Here is a 12623-nt window from a genome sequence, read left to right as displayed (position 1 = left end):
CAGGGTTTCCATCTGAGCTCTTGATATGCATACAAGTGAATCTCGTTTCTCTAAAGGTCTCTTTAATTTTCCTGTACGCAGTATCTATCTTACACCTAGTGATATGCGCCTCTACATCCTTACGTTTGTCCTCTAGATATCCCTGCTTAGCCATTTTGCACTTCCTGTCGATCTCATTTTGAGACATTAGTATTTCTTTTTGCCGGCTTAATTTACTGCATTTTTGTATTTTCTCCTTTCATAAATTAAATTTAATATATCTTCTGTTACCCTCTTTCTCTGCGCATGTCAAGTTCCGTAGGCCCAAATTGAGGAGCAAATCTTCAAGGTCATGGAACGTGTCAGTATCTACATCTACATCCGTACTCCGCAAGCCGCCTAACGGTGTGTGGCGGAGGGTACCCTGAGTACCTCTATCCGTTCTCCCTTCTATTCCAGTCTCGTATTGTACGTAAAAAGAAGGATTCTCGGTATGCTTCTGTGTGGGCTCTAATCTCTCTGATTTTATCCTCGTGGTCTCTTCGCGAAATATAAGTAGGAGGGAGCAATACACTGTTTGACTCTTCGGTGAAGGTATGTTCTCGAAACTTCAACAAAAGCCCATGCAAAGCTACGGAGCGTCTCTCCTGCAGAGTCTTCCACTGTAGGTTATCTATCATCTCCGTAACGCTTTCGCGATTACTAAATGATCCTGCAACGAAGCGCGCTGCTCTCCGTTGGATCTTCTCTATCTCTTCTATCAAACCTATCTGGTGTGGATCCCACACTGCTGAGCAGTATTCAAGCAGTGGGCGAACAAGCGTACTGTAACCTACTTCCTTTGTTGTCGGATTGCATTTCCTTAGGATTCTTCCAATGAATCTCAGTCTGGCATCTGCTTTACCGACGATCAACTTTATATGAACATTCCATTTTAAATCACTCCTAATGCGTACTCCCAGATAATTTATGGAATTAACTGCTTCCAGTTGCTGACCTGCTATTTTGTAGCTAAATGATAAGGGACCTATCTTTCTATACATTCGCATCACATTACACTTGTCTACATTGAGATTCAATTGCCATTCCGTGCACCATGCGTCAGTTCGCTGCAGATCCTCCTGCATATCAGTACAATTTTCCATTGTTGCAACCTCTCGATACACCACAGCATCATCTGCAAAAAGCCTCAGAGACTTTCCGATGTCATCCACCAGGTCATTTATGAATATTGTGAATAGCAACGGTCCTATGACACTCCCCTGCGGCACACCTGAAATCACTCTTACTTCGGAAGACTTCTCTCCATTGAGAATGACATGCTGCGTTCTGTTATCTAGGAACTCCTCGATCCAAGCACACAACTGATCTGATAGTCCGTATGCTCTTACTTTGTTCATTAAACGACTGTGGGGAACTGTGTCAAACGCCTTGCGGAAGTCAAGAAACACGGCATCTACTTGTGAACCCGTGTCTAAGGCCCTCTGAGTCTCGTGGACGAATAGCGCGAGCTGGGTTTCACACGGCCGTCTTTTTCGAAACCCATGCTGATTCCTACAGAGTAGATTTCTAGTCTCCAGAAAAGGCATTATACTCGAACATAATACGTGTTCCAAAATTCTACAACTGATCGACGTTAGAGATATAGGTCTATAGTTCTGCACATCCGTTCGACGTCCCTTCTTGAAAACGGGGATGACCTGTGCCCTTTTCCAATCCTTTGGAACGCTTCGCTCTTCTAGAGACCTACGGTACACCGCTGCAAGAAGGGGGCAAGTTCCTTCGCGTATTCTGTGTAAAATCAAACTGGTATCCCATCAGGACCAGAGGCCTTTCCTCTTTTGAGCGATTTTAATTGTTTCTCTATCCCTCTGTCGTCTATTTCGATATCTACCATTTTGTCAACTGTGCGACTTCAAGAGAAGGAAGCACAGTGCAGTCTTCCTCTGTGAAACAGCTTTGGAAGAAGACATTTAGTATTTCGGCCTTTAGTCTGTCATCCTCTGTTTCAGTACCATTTTGGTCACAGAGTGTCTGGACATTTTGTTTTGATCCACCTACCGCTTTGACATAGGACCAAAATTTCTTAGGATTTTCTGCCAATTCAGTACATAGAACTTTACTTTCGAATTCATTGAAAGCCTCTCGCATAGCCCTCCTTACACTACATTTCGCTTCGCGTAATTTTTGTTTGTCTGCAAGGCTTTGGCTATGTTTATGTTTGCTGTGAAGTTCCCTTTGCTTCCGCAGCAGTTTTCTAACTCGGTTGTTGTACCACGGTGGCTCTTTTCCATTTCTTACGATCTTCCTTGGCACATACTCATCTAACGCATATTGTTCGATGGTTTTGAACTTTGTCCACTGACCCTCAACACTATCTGTACTTGAGACAAAACTTTTGTGTTGAGCCGTCAGGTACTCTGTAATCTGCTTTTTGTCACTTTTGCTAAACAGAAAAATCTTATTACCTTTTTAATATTTCTATTTACGGCTGAAATCGTCGATGCAGTAACCGCTTTATGATCGCTGATTCCCTGTTCTGCATTAACTGATTCAAATAGTTCGGGTCTGTTTGTCACCAGAAGGTCTAATATATTATCGCCACGAGTCGGTTCTCTGTTTAACTGCTCAAGGTAGTATTCAGATAAAGCACTTAAAAATATTTCAATGGATTCTTTGTCCCTGCCACCCGTTATGAACGTTTGAGTCTCCCAGTCTATATCCAGCAAAATTAAAATCTCCTCCCAGAACTATAACATTTCCCTAAGGGGCTCCATCACTAGCCTAACGTTGGAGCTCCCAATAACTAATAAACCCCTCCCCCCGTGTGCCTGCTCGGACCTTGCTGAAGGAGCAGCCACATGTCCATTCACAGGCAGAGCGGGCGATGCCACACGGCCAGCCTCCACATTGACCCTCCGCCTCGTGCGCCGCGAACGCCACTGAACCCGCCACTCCCCTTGGGGAGAGGGTGGCCCAACCGCGCCCGGTACCCGCGAAGATCTCTCGACAGCAGGGACAGTGGGTGAAGCATCTAACACCTGGGGTGCACCATGCGACGCACCAGACTCCCCACTGCCGCTACACTCCGAGGCAGCAGCCTGAAGACGGCTGACCGCGGCCATCAACACGCTCAGCTGTTCGCGAAGAGTGGCCAGCGTCCGTACACAGCAGTCACACATCCTATCCATCCTAAGGAATCAATTTACCGAAGAGACTTAATCAACTTTTAAGTAGACTGCTAATTCACTAAAGGCGATTGATTACTGACTAAACTGTGATTGCTAACCACTTCTTGTGGAAAACAATGAAAATAGCACTACCTGTCTCTGGACTGTATTCAAAACAAACACTAGCACTACTGGCACTATGGCTGACTACAAGGACTCTCTCTGACTGTATTCAAAACAAACACGAAATCTATGTAACACTATTACTAGCACTCGACAATTAAAGCTTCCTAAAAGCAAAAACACACGGAAGAAGAAGTGACAAGTAAGAAAAATAGAGTTAATACTTAAATTAAGGTAGCTCGCTGCACAGCAGACGTGAAGCAGCTGGCGGTTAGGGCGACACATGAACTTACAACAAAAAAGTAATAACAGATAGAAATACATGTTCATGAACCTGAGAGAAAATCAGTCCATAAGTTTAAGCAAACGCTATCAGCAGTACAATGAGAATCAGCTTAATTTTTCAATTAACTCCTCGACAGAATAAAAGGAGTGACCCATGAGGAAACACTCCAGTTTCGATTTGAAAGCGCGTGGATTACAGCTAAGATTTTTGAATTCGAGTGGCAGCTTATTGTAAATGGATGCAGCAGTATACTCACACATTTTTGCACAAGAGTTAAGGAAGTCCGATCCAAATGGAGGTTTGATTTCTCCCGAGTATTAACCGAGTGAAAGCTGCTTATTGTTGGAAATAAACTAATATCGGTAACAAGAAACGACAATAAGGAATATACATATTGAGAGGCCAAGGTCAAAATACCCAGACTCCCTGAACAGAAGTCGACAAGAGGTTCGTGAACTCACACCACTTTTTGCCCGAACCTCCAGTTTCTGAGCCAAAAATATCCATCTAGAATGGGAAGAGTTACCCAAAAACATAATACCATACGACATAAGTGAATGGAAATAAGCAAAGTAGACTAATTTACTTGTCGAAGTATCACTCACTTTCGGCACCGTTCCAATAGTGAAAATGGCAGTATTAAGTCTTTGAACAAGATCCTGAACGTGGGCTTTCCACGACATCTTACTATTTATTTGAACACCTAGGAATGTGAACCGTTCAGTTTCACCAATCATATGCCCATGCTGTGAAATTAAAACGTCAGGTTTTGTTGAATTGTGTGTTAGAAAATGTAAAAACTGAAGCTTACTGTGATTTAACGTTAGTTTATTTTCTACAAGCCATGGACTGAGGTCATGTACTGCACTACTTGAAACGGAGTGAATGTTGCACCCAACATCCTTTACTACCAAGCTAGTGTCATCAGCAAACATAAATATTTTAGAGTTACCCATAATACTTGAGGGCATATCATTTATATAAATAAGGAACTGGAGCGGCCCCAACACTGATCCCTGAGGAACCCCCTCCCCCTTGACAGTACACCACTCAGATCCCTCATCACACTGTATTACTTTCCCCCATTCCCGTAGATCGTTCCCTAATGATCTTCCTGAAACACTCTACAACTTCTGATTCTGTCAGTTCTTTCAGGTCCCATCTCCTTAAATTCCCACCTTTTTCCAGTTTCTTCAGTTTAATCTACAGTTCATAATCAATATATTGTGATCAGAGTCCACATTTGCCCCTGGAAATGTCTTACAATTTAAAATCTGGTTCCTAAATCTCTGTCTTACCATTATATAATATATATGAAATATTGCAGTATCTCCAGGTCTCTTCCACGTATACAATCTCCTTTCATGATTTTTGAACCAAGTGTTAGCTATGATTAAGTTATGCTCTGGGCAAAAACCTACCAGGCGGCTTCCTCTTTCATTTTTTACCCCCATTCCATATTCACCTACTACGTTTCCTTTTCTTCCATTTCCTACTGTCGAATTCCAGTCACCCATTAATATTAAATTTTCATCTCCCATCACTATCCGAATGATTTCCTTTATCTCATCACACATTTCATCAATTTCTTCATCATCTGCGGACTACTTTTACGGCTTTGGTAGGCGTGGGATTCGTGGCTATCTTGGCCACAACAATGCGTTCACTATGCTGTTTGTAGTAGCTTACCCGCATTCCTATTTTTATTAATCATTAGACCTACTTATGCATTAGCTTCATATTAGCCTTCCTAATACTAAAATCTATATCCGATGTTAACAATGACGCCGGTGGATGGACTATCAGGAAATTACTGACCGTCGAGAAAGTCACAAATATAACCGACAAGCTAATGGGCCCTTCACAGGAAAAGGTTTTTTGCCAGAAAACGGGGAAAATTGAAACCCAGCAAATGAGTAAAAAAATGTATATTCACTGACAAAAAAAATAGTGTACGCACACAACTTACACAACAATAGTCTGGGATTACTCTATTACGTAATACAGTTTTTGTGATTGTATCTTGCAGCTTTAGTTATTTTTAATTAAAAGAGGCTTTAAAAGGACAGAAAGAACGTGTTGGACTACGCTACAGATCGTTCTGTTAGCACAGTCTTTACTTTGTAATCACTTTCGTTGACTTCGGCAACTCTCAACAGAAATCTCCAACCTAACCGAGACAATGTGCTACGATACAGCCGAGATCATGACAAGAGAATGGGCTACATCACACTCGAAGTAAATGGATCCCCATGACCTGTATACGTCTGTTATAAAAAATCTCCAAGCCACTCTCCTCAAATAGACCGCAATCTTCTCTTGACCTTCAACTGTTACTATTTCAGAATTAAAAACCAGATTCAAAGAAAATTTGGCTACAAGGCACAAAACTAGAAAAATAAAAATAATAAAAGTGAGAACGTGAAACATGTTAGCAATAATCATAAACAGGAGATTTACAGAAAATATAATTGAGAAAGGAAATCATTAATACTATCGACCGTTTAGGAACTCTAGGCTACGAAATGGATAAAACCACATATCGAATAAGTGGTGGAAGAGTTAGTGTGTTTTAAGATTAAAACCAAACAAGAATTAGAGAAAAATATATCGAAGCAAGGCCTCTATTACGAAAAATTGCTAAATCTCGAGACAAATTGTGTCCTTCTGTATTAGATGAAATGTTTTGGCCCCTAGTACGGATGAAACAGTATCTGCAGTATCAACAGGAACTTCGGACATGTGTTTCATATTTCATCCAAGCCTGCAGTCTATAAATATTTAAACAAAATACTAAAACAAAATACCACTACAGGGAATTACTTACGAAGTAGTTCTTGGTAAAGAAACACAGGACACAATTACGTATGTAGGCTTAATACGAACTACAACTGTGTTTATAAATCGCTATAGTTGCCTTGGACTAACGACGAGCAAATATCAATATAACCTGTACGCTTTTCAAAGCTGTTATCCATGAAAAAGCCAAACTACGTATCGTGAACAAAATACAATTTAACACCGAAACAATGACATTAGCTGACAATGGGCACAGACTTTAGTCAATGGGCACTGTTGAAAATTTGTGCCAGACCAGGATTAGCACCCGAGTCCCCTGGTTACGAGGGAGAGGCAATGATCACTGTGTCCGAATTACACAGTGGTCAACAGAATAGCACGAACTGCCCGAGCATGCCGTTCTTTAGATCCAAATTCTCAATTTCTCCATAGACTGCTAATGCACTGCTCCTTGAACATAATCCTCCTCCCTTTAATTATACAGTACATGGCCAAAAAAACAGACACCGAATATATGCAAACTTGGCCTTACGAACATTGCAGACGTCGTCTATGTAACACACGTCAAACTTCAAAGAATTTACCAATTCGTTGCATTGTTTACTATAGACCACAAATCAAGTAACGTAAAAAAAGCACTGCGTCTATTGAGATCATGATTCAGAGTTAAAAAAAACTAATAAGTCGCCTACATATTACAGGTGCTGCCGAAAGAGGAGAACCATTATTTTCCCACAAAAGGAAATATAGTTAAAATTACGCTTCTATTTCGGTTAGTTTATGCGGTTACTAAAATTTGCAGTGAAAGTTACATAGTGGACTCTACCCTCCCCCCACCAGAAACGTAGTTATCGTGGCTGTTGTGAGACTTTTGTACACAGTTAGAGAAAGTGTGTTAAATGTGGCGCGGACGGAAACGCTAGGCTACGCTACAGGGCAATCTGCTCGCACAACGGTTAGTCGGCATTCATAATCGTTGGCGTAAACAACTCTCAATCAAATTACCACCTTCCAACCTAACTTAGATCTCGGGCTACACTACCAATCGGCCTGTCATCACAACCAAAAATTCATTGAGGGGGCTGGAGGGATTTCCTGTAGCTCTCTCTAATGTATCTCTAGGCAAAACTGCCAGTTTTGTCAGACTCAACAGCAAGATTTACCAATGGTAAACACTTTTGAGACGGCTCGTAATATAGGAATAGTCCTCTTCGTCTTACTTGGCATAAATTGTTCGCTGGCGTCCCAGCAGCTAGCTCCCTCAGTGTCTGCTTCTGCCATCGCACCACGCTAGTCTGCTGTTGTCCTAGCAGACCGAACGCACCGCACATCCGATACCTTCGGAACCACTCACTGGCCAGTTAGCAACTGAGCGGAACACTGTTTACATCGTGAAAGGAAAACTATGCAAAGATGTACACTTAAATGGCACGACTGAGTAGCACACACACAGTAATATCTGAGGAATGTCCTTCGACACGCGCAGAACGAAAGTCTTCTCGCGAACGTACAGCGTCTCTGAAAAAAAATCTCGTGACTATATTCCGGCGTTACGGCCAGGTTCTCATACAAATGAGCAAAAAAGGGTACATTTGAAATTCTTTTTGAGACAATGAAAATACATTCGAAAGATCTGTTTGGGAATTACGAGTGATAATACTATGAGCTTAATTTTAGATTTTCAATAAAAAATGGCGCCCGTAATTATGATTTGATCAAGGGCCTGCGAGACTGGAGTACGCAGAGCGCGTGCAGTGTGGCACCTCATATGTTACCTGAATTCAAAAATGGGTAACATCAGTTGATACTACATTATTCCTCTGAAATTGAAAATGGATAACATCAGTCGATAAAACATAAAATTTATGGGAGCGTATACCTAACCGCAATGAAACAACCTTAAATTTAACGATACAGTGCTAATTCGAACTTTGAGTTCGATTTTTGAGGGTTTGTTTCACTCCTTATGCCTACACAAAAATTAGTTAATATTAACAAATGTCATATTATAGCTATAAGTTCCTAAGAAAAGTGTTTACTTTTAGGGGTCAGAGGTAGATGTTAAGAGAACGAACCACTTTTAATTTATGCTGCATGCCGTTCTGAGAAAATAGTTACCCGAAAAAAATGTGTTCAAAGTTTAGGGAAAACATTTAGTTATATTATTACTTCGATTTGCATGAACTGAGTGTTACATATATATTTTTAATGTCGCTGAAAACGAATCTGAAGTCAGATTTTCAATATTCAAAACAGCTAATCCAATACGGAGGGCAACCGATTATGTTTTGACCAATTTTTACCAAAAATGTATTTTCGTTATTTACGTTTAGTCTGCAAGTCAAGGAGTATTTATCAACCCTTCCTCTACCTCTGATTGTTCCTAGACAGCAACTTCCTGTTCTTCTTGGCAGGAAAAGCCGATCTGTCAAAGCTGGATATGCAGCACTCGGCAGCCTGCACTTGATATTCGTCCGTATTTTCGGTGAGTATGTTTGCATGCATTCTGCAGTATGAATCATTTTGAGCACGTGCGACACGGGACGAGTTATCATCTACATCTATATGGATACCCTGCAAAACACATTTAAGTGCCTGGCAAAGGGTTCATCGAATCACCTACACAACTGATAATTAATTGAAACCCTCAGCTGCCGACAGGTGTTGTTGATATACTTCGATGGGGACAGCTGAAAAGTGTGCCGCTACTGGGACTCGAACCCAGGATCTCCTGCTTACAAGGCAGACGCTCAATCCATCTGAGCTATCGAGGGCACAAATGAACAGCACGACTGCAGGAATTTATCCCTCGCACGCTTCCCGTGAGACTCACACCCCGAACCGCCCACAATCCGATTACGTAATGTACTTAATAGGTATTTGTCCATCCACTCATTACTGGCTCACACTAAGGTGACGATTCCCGTAAGATTTCCGGTAGCCTGTGCGCATTCGCACAGACGAAGGTCAATGGCTGGGTGACGTTTAACCATAGATATGAAGATAGTAACTGTTCTAGAAAGAACAGGCGCCACTGACGACCGTACAGCTCTTCTAGAATACATGATAGACCGGCCGATGTGGCCGAGCGGTTGTAGGCACTTCAGTCGGGAGCCACGCGACCGCTACGGTCGCAGGTTCAAATCCTGCCTCGAGCATGGGTGTGTGTGATGTCCTTAATTTAGTTAGGTTTAAGTCGTTCTAAGTTCTAGGAAACTGATGACCTCAGATGTTAAGTCCCAAAGTGCTCAGAGCCATTTGAACCATCAGTCCCTATGTTTACACACTACTTACAGTAACTTATGCTAAGGACAACACACACACAACCATGCCCGAGGGAGGACTCGAACCTCCAACAGGGGGAGCCGCGCGAACCGTGACAAGGCGTTGGACACATGGCGGGTACCCCGCGCGGCTCATGGCAGCCGTGACACTGCTTCAAACAATGGACTGTAGAAACTTTTGTAAAGCACGGATTAAAAAAAAAACTTTCTGTTCCAAGAGTCTAGACAAGTACACCTTTAAAAAATGCAACTACAAAGAAATTGAATTTTCGAACGTTTTGAATGAGAACCTGTCCTTATGGAACACCGTTGATCAAATGTCACAGGGATTATATACTCAGGTTTCACATGTGGATTAACACTTTCTAATCAATATCCGGAATGAGCAGGGCTTAAAACTTTGAAGAGTTAAATTTCAAGGGCCGTTCTCTTGTATGCAAATAGTTTCACAGTAGAAATTTCTCTAGTTTTATTTATTAATTTATTTATTTATTTTTTGCTGTAGGTAAAGAAGGATAGCATTGTGAGGAGGGGGAAGGGGGGGGGGGGGGGAGGAATCTCGCCTCTCCCACCTTGGAATTCTCAGTACAGAATTTTTATTCATTACGAGATTCTTAGCCACTTGCAGAAGTGATTTCGAGTGATTCTGCAAAACTTTTCCTTTAGCCAATCGTAGCAACTATAGGATTCCGTTCCTGCTGCATGACATGTCTCGGAACTTAAAGTGACCAACTCATTTGCATAAAGAGCTAGCTTATCATCCGCTTCTTTACTTGCGTAGACCGTTCATGGTCTGCAAAGAATTTTTTTCTTTAATCGTTTTTTTATGTCTTTTATAAACTGCAACACTTTCTAAACTTTCTAAACTTAGCGCCGTTGAAGCATGGTCTTTTACTGAATGATCAAAAAGCAATGCTGACAGCTGGAGTCCAAGGTTTTTGTTAATCAAGCCGTTTGTATTCTTGTGGTGATATCTCCGTACAGTCTTTCATTCCCTAACGCATATTTCTTTATATCTAATTGAGAAGTGAAATACCGGTTTTCATAGATGCAGATTTAAAATATTTTAATATAACGCAATAAATATTTCATTAAAATTTTCATCCCCTTATGCTCGAAGTTCCAAAACCAGAAAAACACGTAGTTTTTAAAAATTGTAACATATTAGCCGAATACGAATTGTCAGATATATTTAGCAATCCTTTCATAATGAACCATTTTCTGAAACATCTCACACCCTTTAGGGGTTGGGTTTTCAAAAACAATTAAACACGTATTCTTCTATTTAGAGCCGAGGAGCCAAATTCAAATCTTCATCCATTTAATTCTAAAAATGCTTTCATAGTGAAATATTTCATAAAACATTACATCCCCTATTTCACTCTATTAGTGAGTTAAATTTCCAAAAGCAACGAAACACATTTTTTTTTACATCCAACCGAGATGTCAAATACCTATTTTCATAGATGTAGCTATAAAAATGCTTCAGTAGTTCTTTAATAATGATTTATTTTCAAAAAATCTTCACTAATTATTTTATCCCCCAATGGAAGAATTTCGGAAAATGCTAAAAACCTGTTTCTTTTTTGTATCTGACTGAGACACCAAATGTCAATTTTCGTAGTTTTGTAGTTATAGCTTCAATAGGGACATAGGGACATATTTAAAAAAAAGACTTTCAACCCATGTTTCACCCCCCATAGGAGTGAAATTTCGAACAATCTCTTCTTAAATGATGCTTTCAGCGTAAGATTTACACCTTCATCAAATTTCAAGTCCGTATACTTTGCAGGTTGGGCTGGAAGGCTATGGGTCAGTGAAACCTGTGCCCCTATTGCACCTTCTTGGAGGTTGTAGTTCCAAAAACAGTGAAACACGTAGTTTTCTATAACACAATATTCATAGATTTCGCTTTAAAAACTCTTTCGCACTGAAATACTTTCATAAAACATTACATCCTATATTCCACCCTCTTAATCGTTGAATGTATCAAAAACAGGTTTTCATATATTTCATGAAACATTTCATCCTCTGTGATATGGGGTATGGTAGTGACACACCAAAATCACAATAGTAATCCGTTGTAGTTGCTACATATTTTATTACAATCAAAAGCATTATAAAATCACAAGGCCAGATCAGTTGGACAAATAATAAATAAATTTCGTTAAGTGGAACGAGACCCGTAAAACTTGAAATTTGAATATGACTAGGTATATATACTTAGGTAAAGCTTTACTTAAATAGCACAAATGTCCATAAAATTCATAGCAGAACTCTCACTACTTGCAATCAGGGGAGAAACAGATTAAGCGTAAGAATACAGATATTTAACGTTCGGCTTGCCAACTTTCCTAAACAAAACTGTATAAAAATGACTAAAACAATTAAGGGGGTCCTTTAATTTTGACTAAACGGACCTTCAAATTTACTTACTCAGTTGATTAATCAACAATATTCTTAGAATGATTACAACTAGAACATGACTATATGACAATACCCTTAAAATAAGGTTGCTTCAATATTTCGTGTGAATTGGCGATAGACGCGAGCAGACCAAGGATTCAAATCAATACAAGAGATCCACGAGGCAGAGAATGACATGGAAATATACTCAACATGGCAATGCAATTGAACTTTGGATGCTATAGTTCAGCACCGGAAAGATGGAATCACGCAAAAGTGACAACATAACCCAAGATGTAAAGGAGAGGACATGGCCTCAAATATCTCTCTGCCGCCGTGGTGCTCTGCTCCCAGTATGCTAGCGTCGACCGCTGCCAGTTATCTCTAACACAACACACATCAAGAGCAGACAATTTTCTGAGACATAAACTACACAACCCTATCTGGAGAACAGGTGAGCAATACAACTGGACTGAAACCAATGAGCCTCCGTGAGTTACTTGGCCAGTGCCAGCCCTTAAACTTTGATTAATAAGATCGCTAAAAATCATACCGAAGTTAAGATGACGAGACTTA

General features: G+C 40.6%; 1 non-coding gene across 1 annotated transcript; it reads right to left on the bottom strand.

Moving 5' to 3' along the window:
• Positions 1 to 9057: 9057 nt before the first annotated feature.
• Trnat-ugu (transfer RNA threonine (anticodon UGU)) lies at positions 9058 to 9132 on the bottom strand. Its single transcript has one exon. It is a non-coding gene; the product is annotated as a tRNA-Thr (tRNA).
• Positions 9133 to 12623: the final 3491 nt, after the last annotated feature.

The sequence above is a fragment of the Schistocerca gregaria genome, unplaced genomic scaffold, assembly GCF_023897955.1.
Source record: "Schistocerca gregaria isolate iqSchGreg1 unplaced genomic scaffold, iqSchGreg1.2 ptg000199l, whole genome shotgun sequence".
NCBI classification, from domain to species: domain Eukaryota; kingdom Metazoa; phylum Arthropoda; class Insecta; order Orthoptera; family Acrididae; genus Schistocerca; species Schistocerca gregaria.
Note: the sequence above shows the minus strand (reverse complement) of the source record. Positions and strands in the feature narration are given on the sequence as shown.